A 19,085-nucleotide genomic window follows, 5' to 3' on the forward strand; every position below is an offset into this window, starting at 1 on the left:
TGGCTCGAACTATTACTTTCGTTTATAAACTAATCCGTCTCATGCGATGACTTTGTGGATGTTCCCGAGCCTCTTAGCTCCTCGAAAGGGCTTTGGCGAAGGCTGGGAAGGGGAGCGGTGCGAGCGGCCTCGCCGGGCGCTGGAGCCAGGGGCACAGGGCTGGCTGCACGCAGTGGGCCTGTGGCAGTGGGCTCAGCCGTGGGGCTGTGCGGGTGTGCTCGTGGGGGGCTGCCCAGCGTCCCTCGTGCTGCTCGGCTCCCGTGGAAGCAGGCAGATCGCAGCCCGAAGCGATCCAGTCGGTGGGCTGATCGGTTTGCATAGCTCTTCCATTCAGCAAGTTGGAAGAGGGGCAGCAGATTTTGCTCTGGGTGCTGGTGTACGTTAACAAGTTGTTGACCTTGTCTGTTCCTGCAAATAGAGTTTTTGTCTTTTTTTATTTTTATTTTTTGCATGTGTTTCAGTGTGTATACTTCTGTGTAGAGATACAACACAAGACCTGTGTGAAATTGACAGATACATACTGAAAAAAATTGCAATCGGTGATTATTTTTTTTAAGTGTTAGTTGCATGTCAGTTTGCTTTCCATTGATGTACTCTTGGCTTATGCGTTATACTTCAGTTCCTACTGCTAGAGTTTTTGATTATTCCATATTTTCTCCCTTGGGGGGGGGGAACTATCTGTATTTTGCAAAAATAAGTAATTGCAAATATTAAAAAAAAAATGAAATGAACTCAAATGCAGTACCCCGGGGGATATTGTATAACATGGCTGATGAGCTCTGGGTTACTGTGATAAGGACTGAGATAGGCATGCCGTAAATACAAGATACAGGCTTGAGGTGCAGGCAAGAACTAGCAAAATGTCAAGTGTTTTGCAGACCCGGAGAAACTAATAATTTTTAGATTTCTGAGGATTTTTACACACTTATTAAGGTGGCTTCTAGAATATTGACCCGAAGCAATTTTCTTCAGTACTATGGATGATTTTCTTCATTTTCCTCCAGATTTAGTAAGTACAGTTCACAGAAGTTTAAAAAAGATGTAGAAAAAATGAGAAGACACTGCATGTAGTGACTTGAAGGAGGAATTAACAGCACCTAAGTCAGAATATGAAGGTCAACGGTGTTGTAGTAACGTAAAATTGAGTGCTAGTACTGTACAGGAAACTAAACTGTACAGCTCTGTTCACGCACAGTAGTCGTGCTTATGGTAACTGCAGTAGGGAAAGTTAAGTTGTCATCAGAATCCTGACAATTGCTTTAATAGCTTTATTTATAAATACTTGTGATTATAATTGTACATTAACAATATTTTGTTTTTAAAATTTGTAAAGTTTATATTGTGTGAATTTGTCTTCTGTGTGCTTGCTTATGGGGGGGAAAACAAACAAACAACTCCAAGGACTGTTTCCAGAAGCATAACCATGGAAAGCAGCCTTAGTTTTGTTGTTTGATTTCAAGAACTTAGTAAAAATTGTTGTTACCCAGTTTGGGTAATTCGGCCAGGTGCTATACGGTTGATTTTGGTTCGTGTACATGCTCTAACCTCATTGGCAGCTGTTCTGATTTTTATCACTTGGTCTTTTTCTGCCCTTGTCATCACTCTGAGCACATTGCCTGGGTTTTTAGAAATGAGAATGGAATTCTCTTTGTGATCAGTTGAGTACAAAATCTGATTGAAACATCACATCTACATGATTTTCGTGTGTAAAATCCTATCTTTAGAGATGCAAAACAGCAATGTGTTTCATTCTCTGCTTTTAGCATTAGTGTGCATAATATGATCAGATTTACAGTTCATCCTGTGCTAGAGTATAACTGTATTGTCTCAGAAATTGTGCTGAAGAGAGAGCTACACTTGTCATGGTACAGTGAAGTTGTTTAGAAAGAAATAGAGTGAGAGTGCTGAAGGTATGGGATTGGAGCCTGAAATCACTGAAGCCAAAAGGAGCATTGGGCAGGACACTGGGCAGTTTTGGAGTTAAAAGGATTTTTGATTTGAGAAAGAACTCTGAGATCTATGGTCCTATGAATTTGGGTGCTTCCACAAACTGTGGCTGTTCTTTATGTCACCTGGGATACCCTCACCTGAGCAGAAGATGCTGCATACCTTTTGTGCTTTGGTGCTGCAGTCAGAACGCGTGTGCACAGCCAGTTTACTGCCAGAATGGCATTCTCCTGTTGTCTCAGGGCACTGCAATTGAATTCACATACATTCTTTTGTCATACATGCACAAATTAAAGGCAAAAAAGTCCTATGTGAAAGCTAGGAACAAAACCTGGGCTGTAAACCGTGCATTTTCACTTCAGCTGGTATTAGCATTAAGTGTATTATTATAAGTATATTATTAAAGTGTAATAAGTAACACAGTGACTTTTATCAAATCAATTTGTTAGCTATAGCGCACATATTTTCAAGTCAGGCAGTGTCATAAGAAGAAATAACCCATGTTAATAGTAAAATGGCCTTATATATTGCTGATTAACCCCCAGGCTTATTGTGGCTTTATGTTTATGTCTTATTATGTCTTTGTGCTGTTGGAATGGCAGAGGATCACTTCTCCAGATGTGTGGTGTGAGTGTTTTGGGATTTGCACCAATTTACAAAGTGTAGCTAAAAAAAATCCTGTTCTTTCCTAATAAGGAGAAGGCTCAGTTAATCCATGGTAAACTTGCAGAGGAGCCCTGAAAGTGTGTGTGTGCAGAGATAAGTTCTGTAGTACCTAGTCCTGGTATACATGCGTATGGTGATAGTATGCGATAAATGGAGGAGATTCATCTGTTTGGTCATGGCGCCTGTATCTCCCTCCTTGATTAGTAATTTTATGCGTGGCTTTCATTTGAAAATTCATGAGCAGCCTGGAATCAGTGCTGTACCTAAATAGGGAACCAGCCATGAAAACCCTCCTTTTAATTTTCAACAGATAGACTCCACAGCTTAAACTCTGTCCTTTTCCCAGTGGAAGATGAGCGAGATTTACTCAGTAACAGTGACTGAAGTTTGATTATCCAGGGCTACATTAAAAATATCAAAGAAAACTTAGATCAGTCCTGTGCAAAGGAGACATTTCCTGATTTTTTTCAGCTCTAAAAGTCTCAAGAAAGTGGATTCAGAATTGCGATAGCCTTTTCATATAGATTAGTTATGATTTTCTTCTGCAGAAATTTCAGTAGCTGAATTTGTGGTAAGGGTACTTGGCTTTATAGAAATCTGCGTATACTCTTTTAGGATAATAACTCTGGTTAACATTTAGCATAAATAAGGATTGGCATGGTGTAAGGACTTGATGGGCATTTATGTAAAACTGCTGTGGGTAATCATAAGGGAATGCTGTCCCAGCAATGTGTGTGTGTCACTTCTATACTGCATTGATATGCACTGCAGCACATACATTGCACATTTATTTTGCCCTCTCATTCTTTTACGTATGTGAGATTTCCTTCCTCTCCTCTTGTGTAACTCTCCCTGTCGTGTATATTTAACACAGAAATGTGTGTGTTTGGGTGCAAGGGGATCGGATAGTAAATCCAAACTTCCTTTATTGCAAATTAAAAGTAGAGTTAAGCCAGCAGGGCTAAATTTGAAATAGCCTTTTGATTTATCAGCCAATATGGGATGAGCGGTTTAGATCCATGGTGTTAGAGCCAGCAAGTTTCCTTCATTCAAAACCTGTGAAATTGTCTGTGAATTTTACAGTCACTGCAAACCAATGGTTGCATAATCCTGTATGTATAGGAGGACGTATGCTAACTTGTACGTTCAGTGCTGAAATGGATCTCATCTCAGCATTTAACAGCACATTATTTAGTCTGCTAAGCTGTCTGCTCTTTTCCTGCCTGTCTCATAATCCCTTCCCCTTGCAACACTTCAGCTCTCCCTCCCTTTGAAACTCCCACACGTACTGTCCCTACTTCCAGTGAGGCCGTCCAGCCCTCTCGATTCCTCCCTGTTCCCACTGAAACTGCCCTCAGCCGTTCCCCCAGCAAACCTCCCCTCACCGTTTCCCTCCCACTTCCACTGACGTCAGCCCTCCCGTACAGAAATCCTTGCTCCCACTGAGAGGATCCTTCCCACGCTGAGATACGCTAACTTTGCTGAGTCCTTATGGCTCGAGACTTCCAGCCTGATGTTAGTATGCTTTTATTGCAAGGCATGAATCCTTTTCTCCAGGGGATGGAGGGGTCTAGTTTGTAAATGGTATGGAGTGAACTGATGCAGTAACATGTGACCTTTCCATATTCATGCCCGGGTTAATATTTAAGACTTTTCTTTCTTTCTATTTTTTTTAAAATCTTTTAAATTTCCTCTTGTTTGTAATGTAAACTGGAAAGGAACTGGAAATCACTCACAGCATATAGATTGCTACGCTATAAAGACAGCCTAAGATGTGTTTTCAACTTTTAAACCATTGGTTTTTAGTTCCTCTCCTGGTCATGCAAACCAGCTCATGCAAAATGTGCCACTGCATTTGAAGGCAACTTCTTGTGTGACTGAGATGAGCAAGGTTAGATCTTGAATTTTTGGAGTACTTACTGTTGGTAGAAATTCCACTGAGACTCCTTCCACCTATAAATTCATGTTAGACATGAAACGCTGTCTTCTCTCTGCCCTTTGTGCTGTTCTTCACTGCCCCGGTCTGAACTCGCTTTATGTCTCTTGCCTGCCAGTTCTAGGCTTAGTTGCTGATTTCTCAGCTTTACGTTTTCTGCCACCTGAATGTGTCAGTAGAGGAAATATTGAAAACAAACCTTTATTTCTCCAGTTCTATGTATTTAACTTACTGTGTTACCCTCTGTATCCTTAATTGTATTGCTGAGATTAAAATGCAAGTTCATTCAGAGTGAGAAATTTTCTACTTGTCAAACTCTACTTGCTTGTAAGACATGCAGAAGAACTGGAGGTGACACAAGTTCTCCATCCCTTTCTACTGTTCCCAGTATTACCTGTGGTGTGAAATACTGGTGCAAGGTACTGGCATCACCTCACCATTCAAAGTGCCAACACTTCAGTTTTTGGCATCCAAAATGCTGCATCTAAATATAAATGAAAGATGTGAAATGGTTACACCCACTTGCAGATACTTCATGTTCAAGATTTCAGATTGGCTTACAATCTGTGTGATTATGAAGAGTGTTTCATTAAGAAAGGTGCTCATAGTCCACTTGAAACTTAGAAAAAATATTTTTAGATACTGTTTTGCTTATATTATTATATTTTAGTATCCTTTTCTCATTTTCAAGTAAATGTCCATATTAAGAAAATGAGAGGTTGAATGATAATTATTTTTAACAGCCATTAACATTTTTTTATGCAACAGTTGCCACTACCAGCAGTGATAAATTATTGGTTTACTTTAGTTATGATATGAACTTCTGTTTGCCTCTCTCAGCTTTTACCTTGAGAAGGGACTCCAGAATTGGGCTTAAGCAGTACTAACAATACACTAAATATATTCCACTTTCTGAGCAGCTACATGCCAAGTGACTTTCAAATGAGTCCTCAAAGAGGAAATAAATATTTAGGGATATGGACAATTAAAGCTCTGATTAGCTTGCAACAAAAAGTAAAAGAAACCTAAAGCAAATATGATAATGAGCAAATTGCCCCTGAGGTAAAATTGTTTCAATATAAGCTTTGCGTAAGTCATCGTTTTGTCAGGGGACAGTGCAAGCACCTGCATACCTCGGAGAACAATTTAGCATTGTGTTCTATTTTGGTGGTGTGCATGGATATAATATACTCATGGTGTAAACAGCTTTACCAGCCGTGGCTGGAACTAAATCATTGTTAGTAATGTTTCCGTGATTGCACATAAAACGTGATTTTATGTCCAAAGCACGATTTTCTGTGTGAATTGTGTTCAGTGTTTTTTTTATTTCAGACCCATTAATTCAGTGGAGTTTCACTAGCAATTTGCTTGGCCCTGTGACATTCTATTCATTGCTATCAGTCCATTGGGTAAAATAATTAGGTATCTTCATTTAACCATAATTTAAATTGGCATGGGATGACAAGATGCAAATTGAATAGCTTTCATGTGCATGACATACTGAATAGTCTGATTGCTCAGAGTCAGATTTTAAGCTTTCAGAGGCATCAAGGAGGCGATGTTGTTAAAGTCCTCTGTTTTTCAAAGATTTCAACATCCAGCCCCTTTTAGGTTCTTTCTTAAAATCCCTGTTCAGGCCAAAATGTAAGATACATACGCTGTGAAGTTAAATAGCGGAGTCTCTAATTTGTGCATTCTTCCAGACCATCCCCTTTTACTATGGGCTGAACTGTTGGCCTTGGATCGAACTCCCAGGGCCTTTTCTCCTCTTCCTCGTAAAATCTGTAAATATGTCACTGTACATAATATAAAAAGCTTAGCATCCTATAAACCAGCTCCTGTGTGTGTGGCTTTGTTTCAGTGGAAAGGATGAGGGCTGGAACCTACTTTTTTGACATGGAAATGCATTGAATTAAGTTATATCTACTTTGAGTGTGGTTGACAAGGTAGTTTGTAATGGTTTTTGATAGTCTTTTATGTGTTTAAAGATAGTCTGCATATATATGTGGAGAGAGGATGTCCTAGCAAGGCAAATTAACTTTGACTCGAAAAGGGATATTCAAGATTTAAAGGAAGTTTTGGGGTAAAATAACGTTGCTATTGAAAAAGACTGATGCTAGCGTGAGGGACTCTTAATTAGGGTTCCCATCTGTGCTTGGAAAAGGAGGAATTACAGCTTTTCAGTTCTGTTACTTTATTACATTATAGCCAACTTTTGAGCATTAGATCTCTAGAAATTAAGGTGACACGTTTTAGTTCATGTAAAGAGAGTCTCCTTGTTAATCAGATGGTTTTCCATTTTGTTCACTCAGGAATGAAATACTATCTCAAGGACATTATTTGTATTGTTCTGATCAGGATAGAAATAAATCCATTTGTTAAATAATGTTGAACAGATTGAAGTTGTATCTGTTTCTTCGTTGGAAACAAGAATTCAGTCTTTTTGCGAAAGCAGAATTATTTTGCACTTTAATTTGAAGTTGCATGGGAAAATGAATGTTTTCTATACTTGGAAAGATCAAAGTAGGAAGTATTTTTCTTTATAAAACAAACATTTTGCATAAGTCTACAAACAGATTTCTGATACCCAGCTTTGTTAAGGGAAAAATGGTAACCTTGAAATCTTTTCATTGTTTGTAGAGTTCCCAGTTTCCTAAGTAAATCCATGCAAAGAAAACACAGAATCACTGGGCAAATATGAAAGAATGACATCCTCTGCTTCCCATTGTTCTTAACTTTGAGTTAGCAGTGACCTTTAGCTCCCTACTGGGATGCAGTGGAAATTTTATGAGGCCCCATCTTACTTGCCACTAAAAGACAACACATTTTCAAAGTTATCTATTTACCATAGCTTTCTGCCTTTAAGCTTGAGGTTCTGGTGTGTCTGATACAGTTTCATCAGACAAATAGCCTCAGTAAGTGCTCAGCAAAGTAAACTTTCCTGGTACAGATCTTGTTTGAAAAAAATCTATACTTAAGTTTTACTTAAAGTACAGCAACAACAACAATAAAAAAGCAACCTTCAATTTGCATTGAATATGATCTTAATGTGTACTGTATTCTGTTATGTGCATTGTCAGATAGAAGCTATATTTGTACTGAATTACCATGCTTGCTTCTCAGCTGACGCTGAAGTGTAGAACTCTGTTTTTGCAACAGTGGTTTTAATTCCGAGTGCTTAAATGGATAAATGTATCCGTGTGATAGGTAGGTGGGTCAGGATTCTGTCAGGCTTTGAAGCCTGAGTTTGCAGATGTGTATTTCTTCTTTTTTGAATACTCTGTCTGCTGGTTCAGTTTTTAAGACTTTTTTATTACGAAAAAAAAAAAACAACTTTGGTGAGAAATTCCACAAATGGTTGAGGACAACCACACCTAGTACTTTGGTAAGTTGAAGCAAAAGTGACTTGCTCCATACACTCCTGCAGCTTAACTGCTGATGAAGCTGTGCTTTTCCACTAGCTGTAATTTAGTGATAAATAGCTCAGGGTGGGGAGCAATACTGGGAAGTCCATGGGTACTGAACCCCAAAGAAGCTCTGCCGTACACTTAAATGTGGATGGCACTGGGATTGCTGGCAAGATGTCTGTTTAATTTTTCAAAACAAAGCCAAGAACTATTTTCACATACTGAAGAAGTTTATTGGAGGGTCAAATTCTGACTAAAGTTAGTTGTTCAACCCCTTTAAACTCTGTGGGCTCGAGGGACGTACCTGCGGCAGGGCTTGGACTGCTCTGTTTGCCTCTCGCTGGTGTAGAAAACAGCTCCCTGTTAGAGACAAGCTTTGGAAATGAAAATAGTGGCAATAATGGTTGTACTAAGGATAAGTTGTTTTCTGTCATTCCAGAAAGGCATCAGTGTAACTTCAGTAGGCAAGTTCCCGGCTATACTGAAGTTACTGGCAAAGTTCTTAAAATTTTCAGAACAGCCAGAATTTGGTCTCTGGCCTGTAAGTAAAACGTACCTGGATTCTCTTAAGTGCAACCAGGGTATGTGCCCTTATGGTTGGGTGCCTTGTTTTATGATTGTTTAATCTGTACTAATGCAAAAAACCTCCAATAACAGATACTATTAACTGTCTAATGATAGGAGTAATGGGATAGCAAATACTTTTTTTTTTTTTTTTTCCAGCTTCATATAACAGTGGGGGCAGTTATCAAGTAGGAGCTGTATAAAGAATATAAATTGCTGTGGTTTCAGGTTATATACCATATACTAGTGTGAGAGACTACTGCTGATCTTAAGCGTGCTGGCTGTCAAAGTTAAAACTTTGAATTTCTTGGAGTTCAGAAGATTTTAATTTTGTACATATGTACCTGTGTTGTTATCCTGTTACGTCTGAAGTGTGTTGGGATGTGTTAGGTTGCTTGGTGTTTTCTGGTTATAGACAATCATTCTGTAGACAGCCCGATGCGGCAGTGTGGCCAAGGCTGGAGGTACTGACCTGGTCAGAAGATCTAGACTGCCAGCGGGTTATTGGGCATCTCTTTGGATGAGTTGCTGTATGCTTCTGCTTGCACACTTGATCTTAGTTACGTGTCACGCAGGATCAAGGCCACCGTGTACCCGGGAACATGAGTTGCTCTCAGATCAAACTGTGTCCATGTAACACAGTGCTTCGTCTCTATCTGCAGTCAGCAGAATGTGCTTTGGAGAAAGATGTAAGAGTCTATTTAAAGTTACAAAAATGAGAAGAGTTTTTCTTGTTCCTCTTCTGGACTGAGTCTGGACATACTGATTTACTTCTCATTTTTCACAATTTTGGCAAGTAGTATGATAATGATATTTTAATTTTATCTCCTTAAGACTTGGTTGCTAAGTTGACAAATGCAATAAAAACATTGTGCTCTCGAGTGGGATTTTAAAATGAATTTTTGATTTCCAAACCCCGTTCTGCTGTGGTCGTGCACGCTTACCACCAACACACCATCAGCGTGGAACCTTTGTGTATTGGTTTCTGCACATCCTGGTGCAGGGACCAAGAATAACTGATAAAAGTGTTTAAAAGATTGCAAGTGGGATGAATTGTAACCAAATATGGGTTTACATTTTGAAGAGGATCTTCATGACCAGAGAAGCTAGTTACTTTTTTTCATACATGCGGCAGAGTATTCTGCAGATGGATAAAAATGGTGAGGGGTACATTGATACTTTAGAGGGACAAAACGTTTCTGAACCCAGGCAAAGAGGGTTTTGCAATCCCAAACAGCTTTTGTTTTGATATCAGCTGCACTAAGAGGAAGAGTAAATCCTGAAAACTCAGAATCAATGCCTCCATTGGTTCTGCTGCAACTCTTAATTGACTTAGTATTTGTTTTGTTTTTGCCTTTTGCTGTGAAAGTGATCTGTTTTCTGCAGAGTTTCAGATAAAAGGGCTGTTCTGCTTATGCTGACACTGAGCTGTGTTATCGTATGTACCCAGTTCTGGAGATGATGAGTCTTGTTCCTTGCTGCTCAATGCCATGGAGCCAAGATGTGTCACACAAGCGGTGGTGCTGTCATTCACATCCCTTACACCTCGTAATGTTTTCTGAAATATTATTGCTTATTACAGCTTTTTAAAATGAATGTATTAGAGCAGTAGGATGTTGGGAACCAAGGTGTTTCCAACGGGCAGCTTGCGTAGCCTTTTCCACAGTACCCTGCCTCTGGCACTGGGACTGGGTAGCAAGAACCAGCTTCTAGGGCAGAAGAGAGATTTAGGTTTTGTGATCCTTGTTAATAATAATAATACAAACTCATGAAGTTCATGAAAGTGCTTAGTGAGGAAGCTGACCTAATGCTCTCACACCTGGCTTTGCTGAGAAAGGAAAGGACAGGGCTTGCCTGTGAAGGACAAGAAGGTAGTATCAGCCTGTTGGCTTGGTAGAAAACACTAAACATGGAATTTTGGTGGGCATTTTTTACTCTTGGTGCCTAAAGCTAAATACTGATGCAGTAGTTTATGATTTTTACTGAAAAAACAAAGTTCTGCTGTCACTGTTCATATAATGTTTGACTTTTTTTCTTTTTAATCAGTGCAAAACTTCAAAGTTAGAGTGGGAGAGGGAGCAAGCCCTACTAGTGGTTGATGTGAGGTGTGGGAAGTCTAACAGCTTGTCTGATCCCCAGACATAGCCCCAAGTCACCGGGTAACCAGTGAGATCCATAGCTGGACTGTCAAAAGAATGTGCTGAAAATACCATCTCTTATTTTGCCAATTAAACTAAAAAGAACTTCTTTTTGAAGGTTAGACAGCTCTGAAGTTTTCTCCCAAGCTAATTTTGGCTGTTCTGATTCCTAACAGCTTTTACAAGGCTCTCCTGTGCCCTTTGGGGAAACTCACTTCTGCTGTACTCTGTGGGACACTGTTCATGGGGTAGATTTTGCCTCATGGGGTAACCTTGCTGGTCTTAGTGAAGTAGTGAAGTTTAAGGACTGTGGAAGAGAAGTAAACCTGGTACTGATTCAGTGAATGGAGTTTTTTTTTTTTTCCTTTTCTTCTGTGAGCCTTTGAGCTGTGATAGAAAGTACAGGCTCTAGGTGTTCAGACATAGCTGTGATGTCCAACTCCTTATTGTATGTATAGAAGTTATTTGGGATAGGAGATGCCTCCCCTGATACCTTGTACTACTCTGCATTGCCTCCAAAGTTTAATCATGAGGTCAAGAACGGAGACCAGTACAGAATCCATGTGATGGGATCCAGTGCTTGACTTGCAGGTCACTATGGCAAATGTTTTTGCTGGTAGGTTGCAGAAGTCTCTGCTGTGTCCACATAAATAAAACAGGGGTCTCCTTTGAGGTCCTAGAATTTTTGTGGCCTTTTCCTGTTTGCTTAGGGCAAGGAATCTTCACATAACAATGGGAACGATTTGACCTAAAAGGCTGAGAAACAAACCTCCTGTATTTTGCCATCATCAGTTGGAGCAATGGCACTGTCTCCATTACTCGTTTCCTAAAGTGTGTTTAGCAATGAGTCCATGTGGTCTTTTGCCCTTTCTCCGTGGACGAGCTGCAAAGAATATAATTCCCTCTCAGGAAACCTGATACTTCTGGCCCTTTGCATTTTTTCCCCAGCTGACTGGCATTCTAGCTGACTGATCAGAGAAGTGCCCAGTTGCATCCGCTCGTTAGGATTCCCTGTGCCAGTGCTGTTGCATTTCAGGAAAAACGTACCACGGAAGAGCACTCTGTTGGTTGTGTCTGAAAACAGCTGCGATTCCCTGACTATGGACAATCACTTTGACTACATTAGGATCTACTTTCCCTTTACCCCTGTAACAATACAGTAAGTAACAGCAAATACTCATGTGGAATGTTACCTGGGGATCTTTAAATGCTTGGCTACTATTAGCTTCATGCTATTTTGTAAGAGTCATGAGGACCTCTAAAGTACCTCATTCCCTTCTTTTTCCCCCCTCCTTTTGCAGAGAGGTGGGTGTGGGTGAAGGGCTTGGCATTTTTTTCAGCAGCTTTCCCAGCACTGGGAGGTCCTGAGCCAGCAGGTAGAATTCCTAGGAGATTTTCCTAAAGGAGGGATCTCCATGGCTTGTTCTGAAATAGCTTAACGATTTTAAGGTAAACCAACAAAATAATTCATGGAGAGGTAAAAGCATGACAGAGTATTGGCAGGGTGAAGCTGTAGGGTTAGCTGTATGGCTAACAGCACTGCACCTCTGCAGTTGTTGGGTGCTGCAAAAGATCTTCATGTCCTTAAGAGTCTGAGTCATGTTTGGGAAACCTTCACCTCTGTACTGAGGAATGAACTGAGGCCAGTGTTAATGGTTTGTTTAAACACGGGTTCTTAAACTCAGATTAATTGATTGCTATAACTCGGTTTGGTTACTACAGACATTTTTGTCCTAGAACAGGTGTGAGCAGGCTGTCCAGAGGAATATGCAAGTACAGGATGCTTGTCAGTTAGCTTGCAGTTGGTTTAAATAGAAAACAATAGCTTAGCTTGGAATACCCTTAGGTCCTGTTTTTGAATCTAGTTTGGACAGGGTCTTTAATGCGCAAACCTGGCTAAAATACAGGAAGGACAGCAGTACATGTTGAAGTGCTTTGTTCAAAGCCATGAACAACAGTGAGGAAATACATTTAGGGAGTACAGAGCAGCCTGGCCGTCATGATGCTGAGTTTTTCTGCCTTCATCCGAGTAGGACAGGCCCCTCAGATCATGGCTGTCCTGTCAGTACACCCATCTGCAGAGCTCAGTCCTGAGCGCTCGAGGCTTGGATCTTCACAAAGTTTCCTCAGGAGGCTCTCTTTCCTCTCTCCAAATCATATGTTTTTCTGGAGGTCAGACTATCTTAATAAACCATTGCAGATTGTTCTTAAGTGATTATGCATCTTAACTTTCTAAAAATAGAAAAAAAAAAAAGAAAAAAATAACTAAGTAGCTTCCAGACATGCTAGGATAAGCAGGGGGCTTTCTTCAGACACTTTGTGAAGTAGCACCATCTCATCACATGAGCTTTCAATTTCTCGGTTCAGAAAAGTACACAGCACTGTCCTACAGCGCATAGCTGGGCACTTTCAAAGCCTGCCTCTTCACACACAATTTTTGAAAGATGACTGTTAACTAACCTTGGCTTAATTAAGTTGACAATTTCACGGCTACTTTGAACAGCTCATTATCTGCAGGCTACAGCGTCTCTGCAGCCAAAGCTCCACAATACATCACACAGTGAACCTGCTGACAAGAGGGTACAACTTCCAGCTCAGGCTTCAAGAGATCAGATTTATTACTGCAGTCCTGCTCCTTCTAAAACCAGTTAAGGCTCCTTTTACAGATACTGAAAATACTTTGATCTGTAGTGTAGTCCTACATAGTGCTGCCCACTGCAGATACCACTTTGCATGTTGAAGCCAGAGCTGCTTTACATATGCTGCCAAGCTGATAGCAGCGTTGGAGTGAGGACAGTGGCTGGGCTTGATTTTCATGGATTGCAGCTGCTGTGTGACACTGATAAAGAGATCTACAGCAGTTTTTTTAAAACTTTTTTCTTTTTAATGTGCAATATGCAATTCCTTCTTAGAGAATAGTTTGCTGATACCTGTGTATTTATAAATTAATTGATTTGGTTTATTCTTGTGCTTTGTCCTTCCCCCCTCTCTGCTCTGATTGTGCAGAAAATTTAGTCTTGCTGAGAGCTGATAAAACACCTGCTGAAGGTAATGGGTACTGAGCTTTCTGACTTGAGTTTAGCTAGCTGGGTTTCTTAGCTTGGCCTTGGAGGAAGAGTACATGCTGTTCCACAGCAGTCTGCAAACCTCGGCTGCCCACAACCCTACTTTGAAAGATCCCATCGTATGTTACAGAAGCAAGTATCTAGGGTCTTAGATAGGGGCTCCTCCTTTCACCTCTTGCGTTAATATTGCCGTGGTCTGTCCTTAATGTTTGTGATTTCTTACTGACATGGCTAGGGTAAAGCCCTACAGTAATTGCAGCAATACTGATACTAATGTGCTTGTGACTGCATAGTTTATGCCATTTGAGAGTATGAGTACAGTGGTATAACTTCTGTAATAGAAGATTTTCCTGTGTTTCTTGATGTTTCTGATTTAGGCAAAGTCTTAGGACAGCCCAGGCTAGGACTGAACAAGGAATGTTACCTAGCCTGGAAATGTCAGTGAGGGCGTTGGATTTCTTAAAAAAAATATTTTTTACTGGCAAAATCCCGGTTACAGATATAGTGATAGCTGGGAAAAAAATTGGCTAACCTATGAAATTCTAATATTCTAAGTTATTTGCAAACCTTTTCTACGAAAAGGCATTTTTTTTTGTCAGCAAAGCTGCGTATGCTAGGCCAGGCAGTAGAACAAACACAGGGAACAGTCCTTGAATCAGGACAAATAAGTGATTGTTAATGGCCTTTGTCCTCTGTTGCTGTTTTTGTGCTTTTAGTGTTGGACACTTTGCTCTTCAGAACTTGCTGTAAGTATGTGGCTCCTCATTCTGCAGCTTCAGGTTATTAAGGAAAAGTTGAACTCTCAGTTAATTAATTGCATTGTTTAATACTCAATAGACTGTTAATAATTATCTCCTGAAGCTGTCCTAGATTTGTGTTTAAGTATGTGACGGATGATTACTGTACAGAAGATACCAATTTACTAGGTATGATTTGGTGGCAATTTGATGGTAATGCAAAAAGGCAGCTTGTGATACAAGTGCCGTGATGCCACAGCTGCTTCTGCAGCAGCAGAACAACTTTTCTGATGCTTGACAATGTAACTTTGGCATCCACATGGTCTGTAGCTTATCTTTAACTCGTTCAGTTATATATAGTGGAGGTTCCTTCCTGCAGCCCCTTCTGGGAGATGCAGTTTTTAAAAATCATTTCCCTCTTCTTGCTTTTGCCATTGTGTTCTACCTTTGGTTGCCATTTTTATGTTTCTAATGCCCCTATATGCACCTGTAATTTATTTTTTCACAAGCAGTACACCTCGTCTCACTGACACATTTCACATCAGCTCCTCTCTCAGCACTTCTTTTTTTTTTTTTTGATGAAGTGCTGTTGTTGCGTTAAGGTCTTTAAAGAAAGTCTAGCTTCTTCCCACCCAGTGGCCCACAACACTATCCTAGAAATGACAGAATCTTTTTTGTTTACAAAGAAGCGTAGCTAGTAAACAGATCTCTCCCTGAAATTCTTTATTTAGTACACACAGTACACTGTTAATGATTTGCACCAAGGTCAATAGCCCTTAAAATGCCATTATTATAAATCAATATGATATTGGAAGAGTATTTTCATAGTTGTGTACACAAAATCAAACAAACCAGAAAAGCATTTTTTCTTTTAACTTCAACTAAAAGGCAGTAAACTTCAATCTAGTCTGCCATACTAGAAAAATGTTTTTTTTATCAGCTTTCAAAATTGCAATGCTTTTTTGTGCTTAAAATGTTTTCCTTGCTGACATTTTAAATTATAGTTATGTTTTTGTGTTGCTTAACCAAAATAAGTAACATGTTGTGGGCTATTTTTTTTTCATAGCACAAAGCATAAATAATTAGTTGATGTTTACATTAATTATAGTTTGGGAATATGAATTTTACTTATTTAAATATGAAGGGAGATTGTTATAAATGATGTTAAGCATGGACTCCTAGTTTTGTATGATTCAGCTGGTGCTGACACATTTCATAGTAAAGATTAGATATTTTCCCTCTCTTTCTGTAACCACAGCAGTTCAGATAGTTGCTGCAAAAAGGGAATACTTACCCAAATAGTTGTGATCAAACTGAACTTTGTTCTGAAATGGAAAATGATGACTGCCTGCTGGTGTCTGGGAACTACCCATGGCCCAGTGATGATGGCTTACAAACTTTCCCATGTTAGACTGTAGATAGGAGATAACTAGTTGGAAACGTCAGGAATTGTTTCCTCGCTGGGAAATCGTTTTTCTGCCTTACTAGGGATCTTGACGTGGCTTCCCAAAGTATTGAAGCTCAAGCTAGTTTTGGGGCAGCTTGCTTTCTGACAAGCACCGAGTGGGAGGAATCATTACCTTTTCTCCATACATACTCCCAACAACTGCCATCATTGCCAGCTCTTTTTTTCCAATGGCCATGGTCTTGTGCCTCTAATGTAATTAACTGCTATTTTACATCTTTCAATACCCTTCAGAATTTGCCTTTCTCTTTTGCACTTGCAGAGCTGGTGACCATTACAGAGAGGACTGCAGGTGGTCCATGGGTGCCTTCTTGCTTATGGAGCCGCATCCCATAACTCCCTACTCTGCAGTTGGGTTTTGGGCCACCAACCATTCCTCTTTGATTTCTTGGGAGTAGTGTCAGTAGACTGAGAGAGGCCTGACTCTCATCTTGATTGCACCGAGATGGGGAGGGAGTTTCATTTAAGTGATATTACGCAAGAAAACAGAGCGGTGTGTCAGTTTGTGAGACAAAGCCTCTTACTTATATCTTTATACACATACACTGGAGCTTGAATCCCATAGAATTACCTGAAAGGCTGGTTTTCTTAGAGCCATTATTAGCTGGTTTTGGCCTTTTTTTTTTTCTTTTTCTTCTCCTGTCTAATATGGCACTGCCAAAAAATGGAGGCTGGTCCGTAATGGTTTTAGCATACTGAAAACTCTGGTGCCATGTTAGAGCTGCAGTGTGCACACAGGGTAGAGCATAGGTGAATGACCCCTGCTGGCTCAGAGAGCTCGGTGCTGAACAAAACGTTCCAGCCTTTTGCAAGTCAGCTGGGTGTTGGTTGCTGGGATGGTCATGGTCATCATTAATACCACATGCAGCCAAGAGCAGAAATGACAGAAAATATATAATAAGAGGAATTAATATAGGTGAATTTGTAATGTTGCCACGACGAAGTCTGTAGAGTTGGGCTTAGCACAAAGCCATGGCAGTACATATTGGTGCAGTAGCTTCATCTAGGCAGGAGATAGGTTTGCTTGTTGTAGGGAAGCACTTTGTTGAGCCAGCAGTCATTTCTTTTATACTTTATAATATGCCAGTTCAGTCCATGGGAAATTAAAATCTAATTATTGTGCATATTTTATTCTTTGTTCTTTTTCCCTGCTTTTTATATTATCTTTCCAAAATACCTCGCCATCTATAAACATTAGACTATTACATTTTTGAAGCTCATGACAGCATTTTCCATAGCCGTGCATTAGCTGGCATTTGCAGGGTAAACATCCTCCAATCAGAAACTAAGCAAGCTCAGTCTCTGTGGTACACTAAGTCCTCATGTGCCCTGGGATCAAGAGTCCCTAGTCTGTTTTCATGTCACTCACATGATGTTGTTTCACACTTGGAGTACATCAATGGGTCAGCACTTCCTTGCTTTTTGAAAATGCTTCTCTTTTTAGGAAAAGCAATTGCTTGATTCTAGCTGCTCTTAGTAAAATAACAGCTTTTTAAGGCTAATAAGTGTATATTTCTAAACTTTCCAGCACCTTTCCAAGTAAAGCCTAGTATCATAGCATTAGAAATTACCCAACAGTAGAAAGAAACTTTCACAGCAACAGCAAATGCAGCACAGATAAACTAATAGGGCTTCCTGGGAAAGGCCTTCGGTATTTTCAGAGATTGCTTTACAGCCACCAGATTCCTCTTTAAAAATTCATGAGCTCGATCACATTGTGCCCTGGCAGAAATTTTTGGAGTATAGAAGGATGTTTTACTTAGTGACTTGTGGGTTTGCGTTGCTCAGGCAAGAAGATAAGATGGTCAAATAGAAAAATGTTAACTTTGAATGATGTATAGTGGTCAGTCAAGGCCATTGTATAACTTGTCTGCTTTGTGACAGATAAGCAACTGGAGTGCAAGGACTACACACATTTATTAGTTTAAAAATTCTCATTTAGCTTTGTCTAAATTGTAGGAGCTTTTTTCTGTGACTGGAACTTTTTTTCTTTCTTTTTTCCCCCTAGATGCAAATGATAGCCAGTCTTGCTGAAGAAAAGTGTTAATCAAAGGCATAATCAACATGATATTTGAAAAAAAAAAAGGAAATAAATATAAGATATATTTATGTAAGTATATAAAATATCTGAAAACTGTCCCATTCCAATAGTTCAGGAATGACTGACTCTACAGCTGAGTAAATTCTGTTCTTGTGGGTGAGTTGTTGGTGAGGGCAGAGAGGAGAGGACTGTGCTTCAGTGAAGAAAACTGGTTTGGGAAGGAAAACGAGTGATGAAACTGTCTAAGCGCCATTGATGGTACTGCCTTAGCGCCCTCATATTTGTGTTAGCATGGGGTGGCACGCGTAGCTTGTAGATATCTTTATAATTGTTTTTGGTAGCCAGTCCAAAAAAGTGGAAAGAATTAGCACTAACAAGAAATCCCATTTTAAAATGTAAACTTGCTAGGACAGGGATCAGTTTTTCCTGTATGTTTGTAGGGCTGCTGTGCAGTTCAGTGCTTACATAATACAAATGTAAAAATAAAATAAAACCAGTGATGATGATGGCAGGAAGTGGATCCTCTGTTAATTCACTCTCCATAATGACGTATGCTTTTCTTTTTAAACTCATTCTTATTTATGCATTAGGAGAGTGCAAGAGTTTCATGTGCAATTAGCAGTAATTTAGTTCAGTAATAGATGACTTGTTCATCTGCTGGCATAATTAATGATAGCACTGGTATTCAGTGTCCCAGTTATTTATAGTTTTAAAAAAATAGCACTAAAGCTATCCAACTGCAGTTATCAACAGGAGATAAAAAAATCAATCTTGTTATGTACAAAAAATATATTGCTCATTTCCATATATTTGCATGGATATATTTTTATAATCAAATGTATTTGGAATGAATTTTAATCCCTGATGTCTTAAAGTAAAAAAAAAAAAAAAAAAAACAAGGAAAAAAAAAAAAAGGAGAGAAAAGCATGAAGACAATCCACGCTGGCTGTGCGGAGCTGTTTTCTGCATCTGATTTTGCAACCGCACTCCCCAGTACATGGCGTCGCCCTCCCCGTGGCTGCCCTGGCTGACGTCAGTGGTGTTACTGCGGGTGAGCCGCCCGGCCCGGAGCCCTCCCAGGGCAGGACACAGCAGTCTAGGGGCAGCTGAAAGCGAGCC

General features: G+C 39.9%; 1 protein-coding gene across 5 annotated transcripts in view; it reads left to right on the forward strand.

Annotated features, from left to right (window-relative positions):
- The window catches only part of PDE8A (phosphodiesterase 8A), a 172,617-nt gene that overhangs the window by 44,685 nt on the left and 108,847 nt on the right, over positions 1-19,085 (forward strand). The gene's annotated exons all lie outside the window — the stretch shown is intronic.

This window comes from Cygnus atratus, chromosome 11 (genome assembly GCF_013377495.2).
Source record: "Cygnus atratus isolate AKBS03 ecotype Queensland, Australia chromosome 11, CAtr_DNAZoo_HiC_assembly, whole genome shotgun sequence".
NCBI lineage: Eukaryota > Metazoa > Chordata > Aves > Anseriformes > Anatidae > Cygnus > Cygnus atratus.